Here is a 25,002-nt window from a genome sequence, read left to right on the forward strand (position 1 = left end):
TATTCTTTTTCTAATACCATTGAACGTGTATCTTGTTTTCCTCCCATGTTCTTTGTTGTTATTTAAGAAGATTCCTAGGTTTTGCTTTGTGGATCTAAAAACTCTGGCCAGGTCCACAAGCATCAAATGATATAAATAATAGTTTTAAAGAAAGTAGATGGTGAGACTGGAATAAAAAAGGAAGGAATACATAGACCCAAACAAACTTACCTTCAGCCAGGTGGCTGTATAACGGCCTGCATACAGACATCTTTCTCAAGATGCCATTTTGACCTTCTTAATCCAGTTGTTACCACCCTGGTTGCTCAAGCCGAGGAGAGCTAAACAAATTTGTGAAAATTCAGCCAAATATTAAATCACCCTTCCCCCCCAGGCATCCTCCTGTCTCCTGAAACTATAGACAGTAATCCCCTCTGGAGTTAGGAGTGCTGTTTCTTCTCTATCCACAGTAGCTGCTGTTGACAGCAGTAATATACACACAGCAGAAAGGAGCATACAGTTTGATTTTCTAGGAAATTGGGTTATTATGGCTGGCAAACTTGAGCACAGAGGCAATCTGACAAACAGACACATCTGACAGGCCAATCATACAGCTAGATATCTATCTGCTTCGTATGATGCATTTGCTTTGGAAAAACCACTACACAGAATCAGTTTCCGTGGAGCTCTGGTACGTCTCCATTGAGCTTTGCAGACATGCCTCTGAGATGAAATCCAAGCACAGAGGTGTCAACAGGGAATTAAATTCACACACAGAGAGAGAAATATAAATACCTAAGCTTCAGTGGCAAATTTGTGGGTGTCGGCATATGAATCTCAATTATTAATAGAATTAAGAATGAGTAAATGATTCTCTGAAGCTTTCAGCTGGCAGTGAGCCTGCATATGTGTGTGCTTTAATGTTATCTAATAGCTATTGTTTGTTTCCTAATTTTCCTTTTAGTTCTCGCTCATTGCTAAAAATAGATACTCCCCATCCCTGGGAAAAAGAAAAAAAAACACCACTGCCTCCGATGTATTCATCAAAGCTGTGTCTCCACCCACTTGGTTATTCCCCCCTCCCCTTTTGCTTCCACAAGCCGGAGTCACTGCTGCAGTCAGGAAATTATGTTTCAAAGCCAGCGAATGCCACTGAACTTTGCCAAAAACTGCTGAAGCAAGCAGGAAAAAGTACTGAATCTGAATGCACAGCGCAGGAGCTAGGGCGCCTCGTGATCAGGTGCATTCAGGGCAGGAACAGGACAGTGACGGAGAGATGATAAAGCTGAAATAGGCAGCAGCTGATGTTCAGTTCCCAGGAAAATGGATCAAAGTAAATGCTGTGAATGAGGGGTAGCCACCCAGAGTAGGCACCCATAGATTAGCCAGTCAAACAGTCTTGCTGCTTACAGAAGAGAAGATCCGATTGACAGAGGGTATGGAATCCAATATTTCAAGGTTATTTATTTTCCGTATTAGGAAATAATTCTAGCAGCATAAAATGTAGCACCTCCCTAATCACTGAAATTCTTTGACAAATTTGTATGCTCAGCTGTCTTCATCAGGGCTAGGAATAGAAGGATCTGTCAGTTTTGATTCTCTCAGATTCTCATTTTTCCCTTCTTAAATTCGGCTCTCCTGCAGCAATTTGCAGATTTTCTTTCTAAAAACCCTTCGATATTCTTGTGTGAATTTCTCCTCAGAAGCACATTTTTGTATATTGTTTTGACAAAAATATGCACAGTAATTTCCCTAACATAATACATTTCTGTATTGTTGCATGCCACCACAATCTACGAGCAACGCAAGATTCCAGAGGTTCCTGACTATTAAAGACTGTAGGAGATATGATTGTCCTTCTTTTGCTACCTCATCTTGTTTTGTCCAAAGTAAAGGTAAAAGGTAAAGGGCCAATAACAGCTTCAGAAGGAAATCTCTTAATGGAGAAGAAATTGTCATCTGGTGCTGTGATCCTGATCTGATCCAGAAGCTCCATAGCTGGTTTTAATTTTTAGGAAACCTGCAGGAGATCCAAGCAGCCACCTAGTTTAACCCTTGGCCCCTCACCACAGAAAATTAGCATGTCAAGGAGAATGCTACACTCATTCTCCCTGATATTTAATTTTTAATGCAGAGGGAATTTAAAAATAAATAAATGGAGGAGCTGAGTCTGCTGAGTCTGCACCTGGGAGAAAGATTAGAGGGATTGTCTAGAGGCTATGTTTGCATGCATATGATCCCAGGCTTAATCCCAGGCACCTCCGCGTAGAGCTGGGAAGGGACCCCATCTGAAAAACTGGAGAGATGCTTCTGGTCATTGGAGAGACAAGTCTGGACTGCATGGACCAATGGTCTGAGCTGGTCCAAGGCAGCTTCCCATGATCCTAATATGGACACAGGCTCACTACTTCACTGAGAACGGGGGTTTATTGACAATGGAGGAGAGGGCCAGAGGCAACTTCCTTTCCAGCTTTGTTTTCATGACAAGTTCCATTCTGTTCTTTGGAATCCATACAAAGCTCTTTGCACACAGCTAGGCATCCTATGTTTTGTCACCACTGCACTGCAGCCTCCCTTGTGAATGCAGCACCAGGGAGCTTTTTACTGTTTTCAGACAAAGTCCATGATAGATATAAGCATCTCTCCATGGGCAACACTATCAGTTTGCTCCAGCTTACATCCTTGCCGTTATTTTTTGGCCCTGTTTAGAGATGCAAATCAGTTCAGATGCACGCTCTCTGGGGGAATAAAACAGAAAACAGTCTGGCAAGCTCAATTATAGCACAGGCCCTGTAGCTCAAGCTGCATGTGACTGCAGCAGGCCTGTTTGTTTAATCCTAGGTCTGCCCAAGTCACCTAAAAAATGGAGGGTGAGGGGCTCGGGTTTTTTTTAAGCAAAACATCTGATGGTGTAGGATTTGTACAGGAGAGGCTAGAACGACACAGAATAGCAGCACAGAATTGACTGATGTTTGAATCAAGCTTCTCCACATTTACTCTTACCAGTATTGTGACACCTGCCCCCCGGTCACAATATTCAGGGCAACTTTTGCTTATGTGATAGTAGCTACACAGGGCATATCTACACAGGGCCTGCTCTACCATTAGGCAGAGAGGTGAGTGCCTCAGGCGCCACATGTTCTGGGGCAGCAGTAGCAGCCCCCAGCATTTCCTTCTGAATCCTTCCCAGTCATTCCCCTGTGTTGCCACACAGCCGGTCCTGGACTCCCCCATCTGGGTTGTTACCTCAATCATGGTGGAGGACTCAATCCCATCACCAGTTTTGAAGTAAGAGTCAACAGTCCAGTCAACTTATTTACGTAGAATGGGGAGGAGGCACCATCTTGTCCTTCACTTCTGACAACCTGAGTTAACATTTATTCCTTTCCCCACAGGGAACACTCAAAGCTGTCGTTCTATGTGAAAAGGCCAGTGATCTCTAGCAGAGGAGTTTCAGCACACTAATCACCAAACATAACTTGGTGAAACCATGGCAATTCAGCTGGCACAAACCTTCTGTAGATGTATTGTTTCGCTATATCCACTCATGTTCAGTTACAGCTTCAAATTCTGCTTGACTTGGAATGGTATACACATCTGCTTACATTTTGCTTTCCACAACAGCCTGAGGGTGCTTTGATCAGCATTGGCTCTTGTTTGCAAATAAAAGGTAGTACAATGTTGTCTCACCTTTGCATGGATGTAGGGACATGATTAGTGGGTGTACTGAAGTTGAGAACAACTTTGATTATATGAAGTTCAGCTGCCAATCTTGTGTATTGTGTGTATTGATTAGCAGTGGCTCTCCAGGGTTTCTGGCAGGACTTGACCTAGCCTTTTCTGAAGACCTGGCACCTTCTGTGGAACAATACAGAAGATCATTGAAGGTGGGGGAAAGCACTGATGCTACTTCTGGAGTTGCAATATGGCACCACAGATCACTTACCTTTACTGACACAGTGCAAGACGTTGCCACTGTTTGCACCTCCCACCCTTCTCCTCTATCTGCTGTAGGGCATGCACACACTGTGTGGTAATGTGCTGTACTGTATACACATCATCCCCATGTCATCCCTGTCCCACACTATTTACCAATCTAAACCACATTCTGATGGAAGGGTTGTAATCCATTTTGGGTCAAGAATGCTCTTGCTTCATACAGGTGTACGCAAAGAGCTCTCTCCCATGTCACCTCCTGTGGGGCAGATCTATTTGTTACGATATTGAAGCAATGCAGCTGCAAAGTGCTAGCTTGAAAAGTAAACATGATGGGAATGTTGGGACTGCCCGTGGGAAACAGAGGGACAGTCAATTCACTGTGCGAAGCACCGGAATTAGCTCAGAGTGTAATATGAGCTCTTCCGTTTGTTCCTGTCCAGGAAGTGCAGGAAGTGTTTGTCACTAGTGCAGGAAGTGGAGTTTGAAGAGAGCAGTCATGTTTTTTGTAACGCTGCAAAGACAGAAATAAAGGCATGTAAATACGTTTCTGTCTATCTCTTTCCCCTGCCAGGGGGCAGGAAAGAGTGGGTGTGTTCTTCTCACGTTTGAGAAGAATCGCCGATTGAGACCTAGCCTGAGCTTGCTGGGGAATGCAGACAGGGAGGTCAACAGGGAATCAAGCCGGGTGCCTACGATTGTTGCCAGTTTCTCCTGATATGGGCTTGAATTCCCGACATCATTGATGGGACAGGGCTGTGTCACTGCCCCCCCCTCCTATGTTGAACTGGTCTATGAATGAAATAGGCAGAATAGGAAGCAATACAGTAACTTAACCTTGCCAACTCTTTATACCAATATATATCCTCTGTATATATAAACACACCAGTTTCCCGTCCCTCTCTTTTGAAAGACTGCATTAAAAACAAAATAGGTATGTAGAAACACTAATTTAGGAAAGGGGAGTAGAGAACACTGTTGCACACTAGAATGAAAACATGCCCACCTGTCCATACAGACCACATGAACAGCAGCTGCCATTTTAGATGATGTTATTGTGCAAAGGTGTGTGCAGCTGCTAACCTCTATGTACAAAAGTGCACTGTGAAAAATGACCCCTGTGCATTTCAAAGCCATAGACCAGAAGTATGGACTAGAAGATGCAGAAATGGCAACCTCTTTTGCTGCATTAATATGGTAAAATATAGGTAACATCTTTAGGTTGCAAGAGGGCAACCCTAGCTATTTCTGTACTACTAGTGATTTTTGGTCCTTGTGCATATGGGGCCTCTGAGTGCCTGTTTTATTTGGCTGGCTATTAAAGTTGTTTCCATAGCTTTAGTGCTGAAGAGGAGCTAGAGCAGGGGTCAGCAAACTTTTTCAGCAGGGGGCCGGTCCACTGTCCCTCAGACCTTGTGGGGGGCCACATGAATGCCTATGCCCCACAAATATCCCAGAGATGCATTTTAAACAAAAGCACACATTCTACTCATGTAAAAACACGCTGATTCCCGGACCGTCCGAGGGTCGGATTGAGAAGGCAATTGGGCCAGATCTGGCCCCCGGGCCTTAGTTTGTTTACCCATGAGCTAGACTCAGGAAGAGGAGAAAACCTAATGCACCTTTCAATGCCTTGACACCAATACAAGAGGACTGTTTAATCAAAGTGAGCTGACATTGGCCTATTGAATCTTTATCAAGGCTGCTTAGTCATTTGTGTGCCATCATGCTTCAGTATTCAGGAGCAAAGTGTACATTCAGCCTGACATGAGCTGTTCCCATTCATTAGCATTTTCCTGACATTTGACTGACATCTCCATTTCACCACGGTAAACAAGTCACCTTCAGGTTGAGGTGACAGTGACCTCTTCAGCACAAAGAGAAAGGTCCAGTGAGATAATGTTGTCTGTGTTTTCCATTGAGGGATAGTAGCTTGCTGGGTAGAAGTGGCAGCTCCTCTCTCCCTTTGGATTTATGCCAATGAAAACAGTCATGAAGATCCCCCTTAAAGTTGACCAGCTGCTATATATAGGGCCCGGGACTCCCAGAAAGTGACCCTATCATTCACCCCCTCCCTGCCACTGGTCCCTTCCTCGCCTGCCCGCTCACCTCTTCCTCACCTCCTCCCTTTGTGCAGCCTCCGGGGAGTGTCGGAAAAAGCACCAATGCCTGGAGCAGCCTACCAGAAGGCTGCCCCGGCCTGCACTGCATCGGGAGAAGCGGCGTGGCCTAGTGGAAGGCTGCCATAGGCGCCGACTCCATGGGGCTTGAGGGGGCCCGAGCCCCCTCAAAAATTCGTTTGGGGGGGCTCCGCCCCCCCAATAATCTCCGGCGCCCCTCCAGCAGAGCGCCATCGCCGCCCCTCCCCCAGCCCAAAATGCACAGGGAGGGGCGGGCTGCATGCCTCCTGCCCTCCCTCCCGAGCAAAAGCTCCACCCAATTTCCTTTGGAGCTGATTAATAGGCGCAGCACGCTCTCCCCTATTCGCTCACGAGGAGGCGGCGCCACTTTATTTGCATATTCATGAGCTTATTTATTATTCATGAGCTTTCCCGGGGCCCCCCCCCCAATATTTTTTATAAGTCCGCGTCCCTGAAGGCTGCCCCGGCTTGCGCCAAGTTTCCCAATGTGGCACAGACTGTTGCAGCCTGCCGGAAGTACGCCCCAGCCTACGCCAAGTCTCACCACGCCCATTTTCTGGTCCCTTGCTGGCGCCACCAGCAGAGGGGAGTGAAATCAGGACATTCAGGATTGGGAACAAAAGCCGGGGCAGCTTCTGTCAATTCATGATGTCCCAATTAATTCAGGACACTTGAGGAGTCTGCAGCTAATCCATTTTTTGTTGTTCTGGAGTAAGAGTTCATGTGATTAGAAAGTATCCTTGCATTACTTTGGCTTCATTGAATGGTATTGTTTGGATGAATTTGTTGTTGTTCGCTATTGTGTTTGATATTATAGTGAGTGCAATGTTGTTGTTTTTTAATGCTTTTGTGATTATTGTGAGTTGATTTTGGTAACAGCTTGAATATAACCTATGTAGGTTAAAGCAACTAGAGAGAAGAGTCTGTGTGCATTAGAAATGAACACAGAGGTGTTTTATGTGCAGAACAGCAATGTAGGTTGTATTTCTTTGTGAATAGTGACAGACATTACATGTACAGACACATATATGGTCATAAAACCACTAATGTATTCTGCAGTAATGGTTCAGATCATGTCTCCATAGTCCTTGGAGGGCCATCACTGAGATGCTGGAATAATTATGGAAGATATGGGTATGGTTATGCCAGTATCGCTAATGTAATTATAAATGGAGTTATTTAAAATATTTATTTACTGTTTTTCATTGTACAAGAATAAAATAAAAATCAAAGTGGTATACAAGGATAAAATAAAAATCACATCACATCAAACAAGATAAATACACAGTAAACAAAATACATCATTAAGTAGAGGACAGTTAAGTCTATATAGAAGGCAAGTAAATGTTTGTGTAAAAATAAAGTTTTTAACTGCTGGTAGAAACTTAACATCCAAAGTGCCCACCATATTTAGGAAGGGAGACTATTTCATAACACAAATGCCACTTCAAGGAATGTCCTCGTTCTGGTTGCCGCTAGATGGACAGGTCCAGGCCAGGACACCTTCTCCTGTGAAGATCTTAGAGTGCAGGCAGATTCATATGACAAAAGACGTCCTCTCATGTTGTTTAGAGCCTTATAAGTCAATAACAAAACCTTTATCTGGGCTCGGTAGCATATTAGCAAGTATTGCAGCTCCTTCAGGAGAGGTGTTGCAGGCATGTAGCAGTCCAGCTGCAGCATTGCGAACTAGTTGCAGCTTCTGCACAAGCATAAGGACAGCCCTGCATAGAGCGTTGGACATACAGCAGCAGGGATCAGTCAGTTTTGTCTATGAGGGATTAATTCTAGGGTTAAAATCTACTAGCCAAGAGGGGGACAGGTAGTGGTGTGTAGCTTGGCAACCACACAGAATGGCACAATGTTTACTGAGGTGGCACATGCTCTAGTTCTGAGGGGGTTTTCTCTCTAAATATTTTGTTGAATGTTGTCCTGCTATGTACAAGGCCTCACTGTTTATTTCTCCTTCAGCTGTAGTTTTATGTTCAGTTTCCCCCAGTAAAATGGTATCAATACTTTTCTCCCAGGAGTTCTGTGTTATTTAAGCGACTTTGCTAACATAAAGCATGTTACAGCAATCCACATTTGAGTTTAGCAACGCACAGGCCACTGTAGCCAAGTTAATCCGATCCTGGATTGGAAAGAAATGGCATACCAGCCAAAAATGGTAAACAACACTCCTAGCCTTCGTGGTCATTCAGACATCCAGTAACGGTGATGGCTCTAGGAGTACCCCCGACTATACACCTGTTACTTAAAGTAGAGTGCAACCTGTCTGGAACATATAACTCATCTAATTCCTGGATCTGGGAACACTCACCCACAAGGCCTCCATTTTCAGCTTCAGTTTATTGGTCCTTGTCCAGCATCTAAAATGAGCACTGTGGCTGTGTAGGGTTTGACTGTCAGTCTCTTTCATCCAAAGCAAGCCCATTTCCAATGCAAGCCCGTTTTCCTGGGTTTTCTTTATGCACTTCGCAGGATCCATCCATAGCACTGATGTAAAAGTTCACTTGAAATGTCCTTGTCATTGCTTGAAATGACATTGGGATGCTCTTATTTACTACACCCAGCATGACCTAAAATGGGAATCACTTTGTCACATGCCAGGAAGACAGATTATGCTGAAATGTGCCCCCACCCCCCATTATCTGAAATCTTGGTTAAATCTGTTGCTTCTCCTCATAGTTAGCTGTACAGAGCTTGCCCCCATAGTCTCACTCTGGGGAGTGAAGGTTCAAGGCTATCAGTCGTTACTTATCTGATTCTGTGTACTGTTCTGTAAACAATTTCCATGGTCAATGGATTAACCCACCAATGACCAGTTTATGAAGTCTATATGACTACATACTTTAGCATCAAACTAAAGGGACCTGCTTCCTTCCAGGCCCATGGCAACATTTTACATTTATGGCATAGTGGCTCCCTTGCATGGCCTCACAGCACCTGGAGATGTCTTACCTACCCACTTATGGCCTATGCCCAGGGTTTAATGACTTGGGATTCATTCCTGTCCTTTTTGATGAGGTGGTAGGCATTTGACTGAGATTAAAGAGCATTAATGTTCTCCCTTCTGGGTGGTTCGTCAGTGGTAGGGTAATCATTGCTGGCCAGGGAGGAAAGTGTTTGACTTGATGTTGTGGTAGAGATGGTGACTGCTAGGTATGCATCAGCTGCTGCAATATTTGAATCAATTATTGAGAGGTGATTTTGTTCCACTTTCAGAGTTACACCCTGCTCTGTAAAAATCCTGATCTCTGTTGATTAGTTCAAAGGTATGAGGCAGCAGTTCAGAAGAGGTTATTTTGTTATCTCTGCACCGGTACTTTGGATCCAATGTTTCCTTAAGATTTGCAGACATTTGGATCAAGAGATACCAGTTTGAATTTTGATGCTGCGTCCCAGTCTCTCGTCTTCTCAGTGATTCTTTCTCATATTATAATCTTCAGATGTTTGGGCCAAGATCTCAGTTTGACTTTTGATGAACCCTCAAGGCCTGCCTACTTGCCAGCTCCCAAACTGTGGAAGAGTCATGGCTCAACATCTAACCCAAAAGCAGCCTAAGGCTGTGTTCACACTCCTGTTTACTGTGCACACACTATGTTTCCAGTACTAGGTTTTTATCCAAAAAGCCTATGTATCCTGTACTTTGTTATGATGGGGCTGGTTTCTTAGCAAGATTGATTGAGACCCTGCCTTTCCTATTTCCCTCCACTGCAGTCTGGTGAATATCATTTATGTTTCAAGTGAGGAGCCACACAGAGATGAATGTACAATGAAACCTTCTTTAATAGCCACCTAGCTTTGCCACCTATACTTCAAGTTGTTGTTTTTTTAAAAACACCAATGGTGGGATTCAGCTAAACTGCTGCACAACAACAACAACAACGATGATGATGATGATAATAATAATAATAATAATAATAATAATAATAATAATAAAAAATTTTATTTATACCCCACCCTCCCCAGCAAGGCCGGTCTCAGGGTGGCTAACAACCAATAATAAAAACGAGTTGAATGAATACAACTTAAAAACAAGATTAAAATACAACATAAAACATTAAAACAATTAAAATGTAGCCTCATCACAGGAGGAGAAAGGAAAAAGAAAGAGGGGGAGGGAATCAAATTGACTCCAAGCCAAAGGCCAGGTGGAACCACTCTGTCTTACAGGCCCTGCGGAAAGAAATCAGATCCTGCAGGGCCCTGGTCTCATGAGGCAGAGCGTTCCACTAGGCCGGACCCAGTGTTGAAAAGGCCCTGGCTCTGGTTGAAGCTAATCTAAGTTCCTTAGGCCCCGGGACCACTAGGGTGTTGCTGTTTATGGACCTTAACGTCCTCCATGGGGCATACCGGGAGAGGTGGTCCCTTAGGTACGAGCAGATCAAGGTCCACTCATGTAACAGAATTTTCTCCCTCCTCCTCATGTGGCCCCTGGAGGGTTGAGGGGAAACAATTTAGAGGAAGAACAGTGGAAGAGGGGGGGAAAGTCACCTCCTTCTGCTGAAGCATACACTATCTCTCATGTTCCCACCAAGGGTGCTTGTGTGGGTGGAGGGACTGAGTCAAGAGCTTCCCCTGAATATCTCAAAACCAGGGCAGGTTTGTATGAGGGAATGTGGTCTTCCAGATTTAAGCCATGTAGGGCTTTATAGGTGATAACCAGGACTTTAATTGTGCCTGGAAACGGCAGAGCTGTTCTAGCAAGGGAGTTGGGATGTACAGAAGGGCCAGACCAGAGTCCAGGGATGCAGTCCCTCAGAAATTCCACCTGAGTGATGGAGCCTCTCTCTGATTGGCTCCTGACAGCAAGCCATGGCAGGGTGGAGCAGCACTTTGGGAGGAAGAATAAAAGGGGCAGTTTCTGAGGGAGAGAGTTAGATTGGGCTTGATTTGAGGTGGGAGATAGGGATTAGGATAGGATTTGACTGTGGGAGAACTGTGATTTGAATGGAACATCTACACCGAGAAGACTATCTAAAGCATGAGGAAAGAGCCACACAGCTTAAATAGGAAGAGCAGGTTGACTGTGTGGGGATGGTATACCAGCAGGAGTTGGCTGGAGGGCTGAGTCTGAGCCAGGAGAGGTAGAAGCTGTGGGAATGCAGACGCCCCACATCTTCTTCTAGCCAGGAGGGGAGAGTTCTTCTAGCTAAAGAAGACTCCCAAACCAGTAACAAGGGGTGAGGAGATCCCTTGGATTTGTTATACTTATTAGAATACTAATCAGGAGCGGATTGCTAAGACAGTGGGTAACTGATGAACCTGTGCATATAAGTACTTTGCATAAGTACTTTCTTTAGCTATAGACTCTGCAAGTAAAAGCTTCTGAATATTTTAAGAAGTATTCGGACATTGTTTTAATTTCAAGAAAAGCATCAAAACTGCACATTGTTTTGATGGCTTTCTAGCTGCAATTTAGCTACCCTGCCAACTATATAATTCCTATATCCAGCCCTGGTCAACAATCTGGCTGCAGCTCTTTAAGCCAGTTGGAAGTTTCTGAGTATGTTTCAAAGAAAGCCCCAATTAGAGTGTGCTACATTAATCCGAACAGAATGTAACCAAGGCTACATCTCTGCTCAATGACAGTGACTCGCCCAGCAAATAAGCAAGCCCACATTACCCCCATGTGTAACTGATATGCCTCCTCTCCTCCCCTTGGCTTCAGAAGCTGGGAAATTTGGAGGAGATCTCTCCCCCACATTAGCCTGATGTCCTGGGAGAAAAAGGGCTGTTAATCTTCAGTGTGTGAAAATATATACGTCATTTATCATGTACTTGTCAGCTTCCCATGCAGCATTATGGGATATTAACAGGAACTTCCTGTGATGACATCACATTTTTCCCATGACCCTTTGTAGGAGGATGGGAACGTGTTTTAAGTTTTACCTTGTTTATATTTACCCGTTTAATGTTTCACCTCTGGGAGCAGACACAGGATTTCTCACTGAGCCTTCTTTAAAAAATGAACGACAAGTTGAACAAAGGAGTTGCAAGGATTCATTATGAACAGAGTCCTCTACATAGCCATAGAAGTGTGTTGTTGTTCGATAAAATGAACAGCAAAATATTCAGGTTTTTTTAAAAAAAGGTCGAGAAGAAAAATATCACCCAATGGTGTGAACAACTGGTAGGCACAATTCCACAGTCAAAAATATACTTAGGGGAGTCATTGCCACAACGCAAAGGATAAATGTAATATGTTTGGGTTCTATACCTTGAGACAAGGCTTAACATAGTGTCTTTAATTAATTAGCGGCTACAACAAGAAGTTTCTGCTGGACCTCTTTCAGCCAGTCAGGCGCCACTTCCACACACTGTCTTCCAGGGATAATCTCTAAAACACCCACCCCAGTGTTTCTTTTAAGGACATGTCTCTAAATTACTACAATCACTACAGTTGGGCCTAACTGCCCCAACTGTCCCCACATTCTGATCCCTCTGGTATCAGTTGTCAAGACTGCTCAGAACTGCCTCACCCTCAACTAGTTTCCATTTTACTTATCCCCTGTTATCTCCAGGCAACCAGCTTTATGAAATGTACCAAAAGCAAAACAGAAACATCTGCTCACCAATCTGATGAATATACATATATCATCTGCCACTCTGGCTTAGACAAACCCATAAAAGGTGAAGCCCATCAACAACCAAGGTAAACCTAAATAAGTTCAAGAAATGTAAAATGGCCTGTCTAGAGTTGCAGCCCATGTGAATTAGGCTGCAACAGGATGCCCCACTTACCTAGGAAAAAACCCAGGTACCACTATGGGTGGAATTAGCATTACACTATGGCTAACATTTCGTCTGTGCAAGCATCTTAGCTTGCCAAACAGAAAAATCCACCCACCCATTAATAGTTATAAAAATTATTATTTGTACCTCACCTATCTGACAGGGTCTCCCTAGCCACTCTGGGCAGCTTCCAACAAATATAAAAGCATAATAAAACATCTCAAACCTTAAAAACTTCCCTCTATAGGGCTGCCTTCAGATGTCTTCTAGAAGTTGTATTGTTATTTATCTCCTTGATATCGGATGGGAGGACGTTCCACAGGGTGGGTGCCACTACTGAGAAGGCTGTCTGCCTGGTTCCCTGCAACTTCAGTTCTTGCTGTAAGGGAACTGCCGGAAGTCCCTCTGAGCTAGAACTCAGTGTCTGGGCTGAATGATGGTGGTGGAGACACTCCATCAAGTATACAGGGCCTAAGCCATTTAGGGCTTTATAGGTCAGCATCAACATTTTGAATTGTACTTGGAAATGTACATGTGGTGTTCTGGGTACATGTGGTGTTCTGGGGGGTGGGTGGGTTCTGTTGCCCCCACTGAGCCAATTTTGTGGGAAGGAGAATGGGGCAGTTCTTTTGTGCAAGCAGAAGTCCTTCTGCTGGGCCTCCAATGGTGCAGCTTACGAGGTAAATCTCACCCAATAGGATCTGTTGTGAATTGAGAGGGGGCACCATCGTGTCTTTCTCCGTAGGCAGCAAAATGGACTGAGTCGTCCCTGGATATGTCCATAACCTCTGGGCTGCTGGAAGCTTTAGTTTACACCTGCAGAAACTGGCATAAATACAGAATTGTACCAAAACTCTGGAACATATATGTTGCTTGCAAATCTATGCCTCCCCAGCCCCCACTCTTCAAAAGATGCAGATGGTTTGCTGTTTGAAAGATTACCCAAAACTGCAGTCTGCTGCAGCTGCTCTGAAAATGCCAAAGGGAACGCTAGAGAGAAAGAGAGAGAGAGAGAGAGACAAACAGACAGACTTCCCACACATGTAGGCCCACTAAAGAAGCACACATCAACAGTCACAAAAGGCAGGATGCAATGCATTCCATCTCCCCTTCCATTTGTCTAAATAAGTTTATTTTTTCTGGGAAGCCAGCTATAGCTGCTACATCATGATAACGGCATCTGCTGTTTCAGGCTCATCAAAATCAGAGTCCCCCTTGGGTTGCCAGGCAGCAAACTGATGGCTGGAACGCCCATTGGGAACCCATTACTCAAGTCATCCTGCGGACAGGATTATTCACATTCTGCCGCTGATATTTACAGTCACAGCTGCTGAGATGGTGTTTGCAAATTTGCGCTGATTTGATTAGCTAGTTTGGTCGTCATCGCTCCTAAGAGCAGGATCTGGCCATAAAATTACATTCTGCTGTGTGTGTGACTCCATTTAATGGTGTGTCGAAGGGATGTTATGTTAATATCTTGCAGATGAACAAAGAGAATAGGAATATTGCAGGGGCCAGCAAGAGGCCATATGGTGCAATCAAGAGCTTTCATTCCCTATAGTCCCAGGCAATTTTATACTCCATGAAACCCTAAGGAAGTCAAAGAACTATCTGTTCGCCCTCGACTGTACACAGCTATGAAGCTGACCGTGTTTCATTGATGGGACTTCAAATTTGTCTGCATTGTTCATGTAATTCTTCTTTGCAGGATTCTCATTGTTTAGGGCATGGTCCTGACCTAAAGTTGAAATGGGCACTTAGAAATAATGCCTTAAGGCCAGTAATATACCTGTGAAGGTACTTTACCCTGAAAAGTGGTCTAGAATAATTTAGTAAATAAATAAATTCACAGATATGACTTTCCATCATCAGGTATCAAGCAGCAGCTTGGCCCCATCCAATATTGTGCCCTGAGCACTCAGGAAATGTGGTATCCACACCAAAGGAACACAGGAAGCAGGGAGAGAAAGGACAGGTACACAATAAAGAAATGCCTAGTTATTGCACAATTAACGGATAGTGCAAAGAAAAAAAGTTATCAAGTGCCAAAAGAGCACATGCCCATCAGGGTGGTAAGAACCCAGAGCTGTTACTTCTGTCTTTCATAGCTGCCCTATTTCTGGGATCTGGCCAGTCAGACAGGTTGCTATAGCAACTGAGAAGGCGTGTGGCTCCTGGCAATAGGTTTACAGAGAGCTCTTTGCTCTTTTTCGTTGGTGTTTGGCTTAAAGTAGCCAGATGCAAGGAAGCACAGGGTTCCTGTACTTTTTCAAAGCAACGTCAAAGAGGGAATGCCTTTTGGGGAGTGGGGGAAGGTGTCAACAAAACCTGGAGGATTTCAGTAGGGGTACTGATGTTAACTCATCCTAATATTGGACTGGAATGGCTGCCGGTCTGGTATAAGCCTATGCAGTGCTTCTTCTTTTTTTCTAAGAAAATGTTTAGGGGTACTCTCATTTTGACTCAAGAAAATCACCATTTTATAGTTCAAATTGGGAAAAATAAATACAGTAAATAGACGAAAATACAAAGATTCACAACATGTTTAGGCGCATGTGTACCCCTGTGTCCCCCAAGAAAAAAGCACTGAGCCTATGTTTACTGGGCACAACAGGGCTCCACACACTGAGCGACATGCTGTTTGTTCATTCTTTTTATTGGTATGCTGCTTTTCCACAGTCAAAACCATGCTCAAGGCAGCTTACAACATGAAAATACTTACATAATTACGAACGTAACAAAAGTAGTTATAAACAAAACACAACAAACAGTACATAACCAGATTGAACAATCTCCACATCATAATAATATCTAAAAACTTACTATCAATAACAGCAAAACATCATAATAATATCTAAAAACTTACTATCAATAACAGCAAAAATGAACAGAAACAGCAACCCCCCAAAAACACCTCCTCCCAGCTTTTATAGCTGGAGTCAGTCAGGGCCCTGTCCTTCCAGGTGGAAAAAGGCCTGCAAGGCCAGGACTCACAGCCAAGACGGTCCCTTCTCTGTAGGCAAACACATCCTGCCTGTGCAGTGTCCCATTCCTTGTAGGAGAGCAAAGAGAAGACCTACAAGTTTGCAACATTTCTATGCACACATCATATTGCAGCCATTGTACCATAGCACTGAGACATGGGCGTGTCATAGTCGCCAATTGCCGGGGAAATGCTGGGGTCGTCACAAAAACCCTTCAGCCACCGCAGCTTCTCACTATGTCATGCAGAGTCCCGAATTCTGTAAGCGGGGAAGGGTGGGAGCAGAAGAAGGAAGCCCAGCCTCTCACAGTGGTGCAGCAGGACCTGTGGGGAGGGGTACCAGCTGATGGAGCTGTGCTCTTCAGCTCCACTGGCCAGTACCGCTCAACGCATCCGACTATGGCGATGGTGGCGGCAGGAGCGACCTAAGGGGGCCTGGCTCGCACAAGTGCACTGGGGTCCTTTGGTGGCCGTAGCTCTGACCATAGAGACTAGGTTGGTGGCATGGAAGTGCCACCTTGTAAACATCCTGCTTGGGTGCTTCCTCTGATGCCCAGGGTGGGCTGATGGAAACCTCACAGTTTTACCATGTATCATCTAAGGCTCCCACATTTAACCAAGGCAGTTGCCAGGACGGTATTGTTACATAGTCCTCTAGAAGCCATTGGTTCAGCCAGTCCCGCCCTTTTCCTTAATTCCGTCGGCCTTGCACATATACAGGGGGCACAGAAGGAGGTGGGCACACTGATGTAGAATAGGGTGTCCTATTTTCACCTGAGGAATGTTGCCCCAGGTTCAATCCCCAGGCACTCTAGTAAACAAGCATTTTGGTTCGCAAAACAGGGAAAGAAGCACTTTGGAGAATCGTTGGCAAGATGCTGCCAATCAGACAGACAGTACTGGACCAGATGGATCAATAAGCCTCCTCAGCACAAGGCAGCTTCCTGCTCTATTCCCAGCAAACAATGCTTTTGTCCTGCAGGGGCTAACTATAATAATAATGGAGAAACGACACTGGCTCCCCCAATAGCCTTTTCAAAATGCCAAAGCCATCGGGGTAACGGCAGCAGGGGTTGCCTCTGCCTCAGACACCTTTACATGTACTGCGTTAGATCAGGGTCTGGTTTTTTTTCCAGTCAACTAGGCTCCCAGTAATCTGTTAGGAAGCGTAAGTGGTTAGGAGGGGAGCCTGAAAGGAGGGGGCAGGCGTCCTGGGAAAAGGAACATGCGCCTGACGTTCTGGAGAAGCTAGCAGATAAAAGAGAAGCCTGTGTTTGTAGTGGAAATTAGTTCATTAGAAGATTACGTTTAGGTTTTAAAGAGGCTATTATGGAGGGAGATGAGTTCGAATAATGAGTGCATATTTATTTAAATATTTATTTATTTATTTATTTATTTATTTATTTATTTATTTATTTTAAAGGGCAAACATTTGCGGGTGTTAGCCTGCCTGGATGAAGGCTGCCCTCACGTTACTTTGATTTAGAAATAAATCCAGGCCTTCGTGCTTGTTTTACACCATTGTGTGGCAAACAGCTCAGGCCATGCTGTGGCCACTTAATTTTCTTTTGTTAATGCCTAAAATGCTGTTTAGAGACATAATGGGTTTTTAAAAAAATAAAAAAATAAAGGTTCCATCCTTGCCATCCTTTAGTCCCTGGATATACCAGACACTTCCAGACTCTATTTTCAGGTAGGATTGAGCTCACATTGCTGGAAGAACACCATAGATAAGGTCCAGACATCCTCAAGCAATTTTAAACCCCACTCATTTTGGTGTAAGAGATCCCATTTAATTGGATTTAAAAGTGCTTAACTCTGGATGGGTTTCATACAATTTTACCAGCAACCAAGCCATAAATGCTGATTGTCAGTGAAACCTGTTCTACATACACAATCTACTATCAGCACTACTATTGACTGAGTATTTGCACATAGTGGGTACCTTTTAGACAACCTTTTTTTCCTATCCAGGGACACATTCCTTTGGGAGTATCTGTCATGGAACAATACAGACATTGGGTGGGGCAGTCCTTTTTCTTCCTCATTCTGCCACATCCATCATCCCCCTTTCCCCCCATCTTCCTCTTTCTGCTACCCTCCTTGCCACCCACGTCTTGGGTCACAGTTTGATCACTCCTATTTTAGACTATGCCTGTCTCAGTTGGTGTTGATAATGCCAGTGTTGCAAGTTCGATCCCCGTATGGGACAGCTGCATATTCCTGCATTGCAGGGGGTTGGACTAGAATGATCCTCAGGGTCCCTTCCAACTCTATGATTCTGTGGCTATGATTCATCACTTATCCTTGTTCTCAACAGGTTATTTATTTAGCTAGGTTACTCTTATAAGAGTTTGGCATGCTTATTTATTTGTTTATTTCAGGAGTTGGAAACTTCAGATCGGGAAAAAGAAATACAGTGGTACCTCGGGTTACATATGCTTCAGGTTACATACGATTCAGGTTACAGACTCCGCTAACCCAGAAATATTACCTCGGGTTAAGAACTTTGCTTCAGGATGAGAACAGAAATCGTGCTCCAGCAGTGCAGCAGCAGCAGAAGGCCCCATTAGCTAAAGTGGTACCTCAGGTTCAGAACGAATTAAGTACTTAACCCGAGGTACCACTGTACAGTAAATCCAGGGGCCAAATGTGGCCCTCCCAGCATCTCTATGTAGCCCTTGGGACATCTCCCAAAGCTACACCCCTTTCCCCCCTTCTCCTCAGGTCACATCCCTCACTGGCCTTGCTTCACACATCCCTTGAGAGTTTTTATGGACTGGAAATTGTCCTTGAACTCTGATAATAACTCTAGCTTGCCTGGATGGAAGATAGAGGTGTGTGTGGGTGTGTGGGTGTGTTTGGAAGCCAGCCTACTAGACAAAGGTAAAATGTACATTAATTGGCCTTAAACCGAAAAAATGTTTCCTCATGTATTTGGAATCCAAAGAATTGGAATCCAAAGAAGGAAGAATTAATGTAGAGAGACAAAGATCTCTCTCTCTCCCCGCCCCCCCATCAAAGCTCCACATTTCAAAAACAATTTCTTCATAGCTTTTTGAAAAAGTTTTCCTTAGGAGCGAATTTCACTGTAACTTCTACAATACTTATAAATATTCACACATTTCTGCTGGCAAGTAGGCAGGTAAAAACAAGAACTTTGATAAGCGTGATGTTATAAAGAGTGTGCTGGAAATCAGCAGGAGTAAGTTACTTCATGCATCTCAAAGAAAGCTGGCACCATGAAGGGATAACAGTGGACATAATGGAGGCTGTGTACACACATTTTATTCTAGACTCAATGGGAACTGTGTACTTGCTTACTCTACATAGTACACACACAGTTTAGATCTATTGTATCTTCTTTTTATGCCCCTGATAAGTGCTTCCTGTGAAACTATTTTCGTTTCAAAAATAAAAGTTCATGGCAGATTGAGTCTGAATTATTGCATGGCGGGCCAATTTGAAAACAGACGTAGGTGTTCCAAACAATTGGGAGGGGGGCACCCACACCTGCCCAATGATACTGTGGGTCATAACAAGATCAAAATCGCCACTTCCTTCTTTGTTTACTAGAGGCATATGCAGGGAGAAAAAGGCATGGATAACCTAATGAAGGGTAAGGTTTTCAAATGTGCATCAAGTAACCATCTTTGTGGGTGGCACGATCTAGAATCTAGATTGAAAGCCGCATGTGGAGGATGAGCGTGAATGCTTCCAGACTGAGAAAAACTACATTTTTATGCTGCAAACTGTGTGTATGCAGCTGTATACTTCAAGGGTGAAGGTAGATTCAGTAGGGAAAGGCAGGGGAGCTCCCAGCCTACATCCTAGCTGCAGAATAAGCCAGGCTTTGCAAGTGAAGTGATGGAAGTGCCTACAGCAAATCAAACACTGGCTTGGTTTCCCCACACCCTCTGCTTCAGGAAGATTAATTGATTAAAATATAAAAATTCCTTCCAGTAGCACCTTAAAGACCAACTAAGTTAGTTCTTGGTATGAGCTTTCGTGTGCATGCACACTTCTTCAGATACCTGAAGAATCTGAAGATCAGGTATCTGAAGATCAGGTATCTGAAGAAGTGTGCATGCACACGAAAGCTCATACCAAGAACTAACTTAGTTGGTCTTTAAGGTGCTACTGGAAGGAATTTTTTTGTTTTGACTATGGCAGACCAACACGGCTACCTATCTGTAACTGATTAAAATATATATGCCTAAGCACCCCATAGACATGTATCCATTGTTGCCTTGCTCATTAAAAGAAAGGAAAACGTTTAAAAGAAGAAGTAGTGAGACACACTGTTCCAGGAATTGGTGGGAAGCCAATTGGTGCCCTTTACATCCATCTTCTGGGTAAACTTGCAAAACTGCTTTCCCACCCCTGGAATAGGTATGTTTGGATTGCTTTTGCTTTCTTACCTTTAAGCAGCTAGCTTCTACAGAAATAGCAAGTGCTGCTCTCAGCTTGCAATGCTGCTTTGCATAGGATTTTTTTTTTTTGTTCTCTATTTTTCAATGGCAGGGTCAGATGCTTTTTATTTCCTTTCCAGCCTTATCCATCAGGCTGAAGGGTGGGAGGAGGAGAGATCTCTGGGAAAGACTGCCCAGCCTTCAAACCAAGTTCCTCTTCTGCTTATCCGCTTTGCACAGCTTGTTTGCCTATAATATGAAGCAATTCCCTCATCTTACCCGCATTAACATTTCCTGATGAGCCAGGGTGTTAATTTTGTGCTCCAGTGTTTCTGCTCATGGGCATCTGCTGGCAAAGTCGCTGCCTTCCCCGTCTGTTAAAGAAGAGCAAGCTACAGGGCCACCAGAGCTTACTCACGGAGGCCTTTATTGAACAACTCTCCCTTCTTTCCCGAAGAGGACAGCAAATGTCCCACCCCTCTCCACCCCCAGTGTAATCAAAAACAGAATAGGGAACATTTGTGCACTGCCTCCTATATTTAAAATACACATTTCATGATTGTTCTAAACGCAAGACAGTTTAAAAGCAACTCTTTGGCATTCTATCAAGCTACAATGTCTGAAAATCTGAAGGAGAATCTGCCCTTTATACCGTCAGAAGACTAAATGCTAAACCAGGCTATGATAGCAGAAGGGCATGGAGAATGTTTGCAAGGGAGAAGAAGAGTAGGGAAACTGGATAGGTGGTTATACTTCTGTTGCTACCCCAGATGGAAGCCCCAAAGAAATGCAGGCACGGCTATTTATATAAATGCTACTGCTGATTGTAAACTCCTCAGGGCAGGGAATTGTCTTTTATTGATGCAACTCTTTTAGGAACTAAGTACCGTATATTGATGTATTATTATTATTATTATTATTATTATTATCCTAAAGCAAACAAAATAGAAAAGCATGGGCAAGCATTCCAATTACCTAGGGTTATGAGTTTGTTAAGTGGGATGGTTTGACTGGCTGCCTGGGCTCCCTTCTCGTTCTTGGAATAGCCAGGCAAGCTTCCTGGGTGTTGGGGCATTAACAGGAACAAAGGAAAGGGTTCAGTGCAAGATGGCAAATGAGCGGGGGGCCCTCCCTCAACTCGTGGGTGGTTTGAAGGACAAAGGCAGAGTTGAGAGTGGAGAGTTGAGTGATGTGAGCTAGGAGCTAGGAGCTGGAACCCAGAGAGAGATGCTTGATTTCTGCTTGAATCCATGGCTGCAGCTATAGGGGAAGCAACGCCCTTTTGGAGTGTAATTCCCCAGACACAACCAGGAAGTTCTGAAACAGCATTAGACACAGAAAGAAGCTTGGAATATTAGATGATCTCCTAAGTAAGGACTGGGACGATGAAAAAAGAAGATTACCACTATGTGGGTCAGGATGTAGGAGGAATGATTTTAAAAGCACAAAAATGAAGGCTGCATACTCCTGTTTACTCTGCATCCAGTTCGCTTCCATCACTGACTGGGAAAGTGGTGTGCACACATTAGCTACAATTGATATCTATCCTGTATCTATCCTGTTTCTTATTAAATACCATGTTTTGATGTGTTTCTTGCCAAACCAGCTTCAATCCAAATTGAGAAAAAAAGAACAAATTAGCTGTATTTTAAGCTGGTGCTGTCTACAGAGCCTATGGCTGCAATCTTAGTAATCATTTTTTCTAGAGAGTAAATTCTATCAAACTCACTGGGACTTAATTTTAAGTAAGTATGCTTATGATTGCACTGCACGGTTAAGAAGATGCCCTTACATTTTCTTCTGTAAAACAGAATGATTTGGAATGAAAATGAAGCTGATCTTTGTGGGTTAAGATGATGGAGAGGGGATGCAAGATAAGCAAATGACTTTAACAATACACTTTGTCACTGCAGTGACAACATATGGATATTCTGTGTGCATCGTTAATTTTGGGGAGGACCAGGTGCACACCATGGGGGATGGGGATGCCATTTGGATTTTTTGCCTCAGGAGCAAAAACATATTGGGTTGGCTGTGTCTGAGATGCTCATATAAATCACATAACTCTGGGACATGAGTCTTTAAGAGGGAAAAACAAGCACTGTAAGAACTGACAAAACAACAGAGAGAATCAGTAAAGAGAACACACAATGTTCAACTTGATCAGGATGACTCAATATTGTCTTTGCTGTGCTGTCCAAAATATTGTTGTATTTATGTGTTTTGAATTAAAACTCATGTATACATATCGGGTAAAACACTTTCCCAGTTCTGTTTCAGACAATTTCATCTAGCCCAAGGACAAGGACGAAGGGAACACCCAGTATTGAGGTTAAACCAGATCACAACGTAGGGACAATAGATCAAGTGAGACAGGCATGAGACCAATAAGGGTAATTTTACACATTAGGCTTAGGTAGCATATCTCCACGTCGGATTGTGGTTCTCTTCTCCCAGAAAACCCTGCAATTAAGTGAGGCGGCTAAGGAGATGACTAACAGAGAATCTGCCACTCCCTCACCAGTTTGCTTCCAGGGGTATTTGGGGGAACCTTGACTGATATGTGTTTGTAGTGTAACTATGCTCTGTACCACACCTAAAACATTTCCTAATCCTTGATTAAAACAGCTGCATCTAGCAGAGGTAGATTTAGGGCAGTGTGACTGCACCGGGTGCCGGGCTGAGAGGGGTGCCCGCAAGGTATCACAACTATGATATCGTGCAGAAACATAACGGAAAGTGAGAGGCCTGGGTGGTGATTTTTGGCCTTACACAAGGCACCACTGAAATTTGAAGACCAAAGTCTACCCTTGCGTCCAGCTAGATACAAACTATCACAACCAATGTAATGTCCCATCCCCCGCCCCCGTGCCCTTAAAAAAAAAAGAAAAAAAAGAGGCCAGCCAGTTTTAATGCTAGTCAATGAGCTATTTTAAAATGAACATATCTTTTAACAAATTAGCTCATACAGTTGAGCATTGCTACTTCTTTTTTCCCTATAGCGCCCCTGTATATATCCTGATCTATGTCAATTGCTAATATACAATTTGGCGCTTGGCACTTGCAAACACACCAGCAGCAGTACCGGATTGGCTCCACTAGCGTGTTTGCACTGCACCAACCTTCCTGCTGCCTTACCCTTCCCAGTAAGCAATGTGTAGTACTGCACAAAAAAGAACTACACTTCTGCAATATATACAGTGTTGTATATTAATAATTTTGGGGGATTGCATCTGGAGAGAATGAGAAAGAATGCACAAGCTTGTATTGCATTTATGATGTTTGCACTGGAAAAGGCTTAAGGAGCATGCTTAATTTCTCTGTTTTGGATAAGCTTCTGCAAGGACTTGGATGAAAGAATTGAGGGGATGCTCCTCAAATCTGCAGATGACACCAAACCGGGAGGGGTAGCTAATGCCGCAGAAGACAGAATCAGAATTCAAAATGACCTTAACAGATTGGAGAACTGGGCGCAAGCTAACAAAATGAATTTCAATAGGGACAAATGTAAAGTCCTGCACTTAGGCAGGAAGAACCAGATGCACAAATATAGGATGGGGGACACCTGGCTTACTAGAAGTACATGTGAAAAGGATCTAGGGGTCTTGGTGGACCACAAGCTTAACAAGAATCAACAGTGTGATGCAGCAGCAAAAAAAAGAGCTAACACCATTCTAGGCTGCATCAACAGAAGTATAGTGTCCATATCAAGGGAAGTAATAGTCCCACTCTATTCTGCCTTAGTCAGACCACACTTGGAATACTGTGTCCAATTCTGGGCACCACATTTTAAGAAGGATGTTGACAAGCTGGAACATGTACAGAGGAGGGCAACCAAGATGATCAAAGGTCTGAAAATTAAGCCTTATGAGAAGAGCTTGAAGGAGCTGGGTATGTTTAGCCTGGAAAAGAGGAGACTGAGAGGAGATATGATAGCCATCTTCAAATATATTAAGGGCTGTCACATGGAGAATGGAGCAAGCTTGTCTTCTCCTGCTCCGGAGGGTAGGATTAGAACCAATGGCTTCAAGTTGCAAGAAAGGAGATTCCGACTAAACATCAGGAAGAACTTTCTGACAGTAAGAGCTGTTTGACAGTGGAATAGACTCTCACAGGAGGTGTTAGACTCCTTCCTTTGAGGTTTTTAAGCAGAGGTTGGATGGCCGTCTGTCATAGATGCTTTGGAGAGGGTTGGACTAGATGACCCTTGGGTCCCTTCCAAGTCTAAGATTTTATGATTCTATAGGAGTGCAGAACCTGGATCTGTACAGCTGGATCAGATGCACAAAACTAAAATTAGAACGGGGTGCTGTTGTTTTGGCTTTTACAGAAAGCTTGCCCTCAGCTCAGGTAATCTCATTTCAGGCAAGAGAGAATCCATTCCCGTCCCCCGCTTCCTCCTCTTCTCCTTTTCTTTCTGAGGCAAGGCTAATAAATCAGCTGGCATGGAACAAATGCTGCACTCCACCACTGATCCACTGGAGGGTGCGTGACTGTGTGAGAGTGGGAGGCAGAGGAAGGCAGGCTCCCTGCAAGCTGGCACTGTCAGCAATCAGCTGACATTAAAACAAACACCCTCTATGCAAAGGGCAGGCTGAGCATTTGGTATTTGTAATTAAAGCTTCTGGCTTGCTCACATGAGTCACTCCGAGGGTTGCTTTACCAACCCAGCGTGCATAACAACATCAAGTCTAAGGCAGCAAGACCCACTTTCGAGCAACAGAGTTTTGCCCTACTTATCATTCCGACTAGTTTCCGAGGCTGCGGTCAGTACGGTCATATTCCTCCTCTGTCGGCGAGTCTCATGCTTTCA

Source organism: Podarcis melisellensis (genome assembly GCF_964234715.1).
Source record: "Podarcis melisellensis genome assembly, chromosome: 2".
Taxonomy (NCBI): Eukaryota; Metazoa; Chordata; class Lepidosauria; order Squamata; family Lacertidae; genus Podarcis; species Podarcis melisellensis.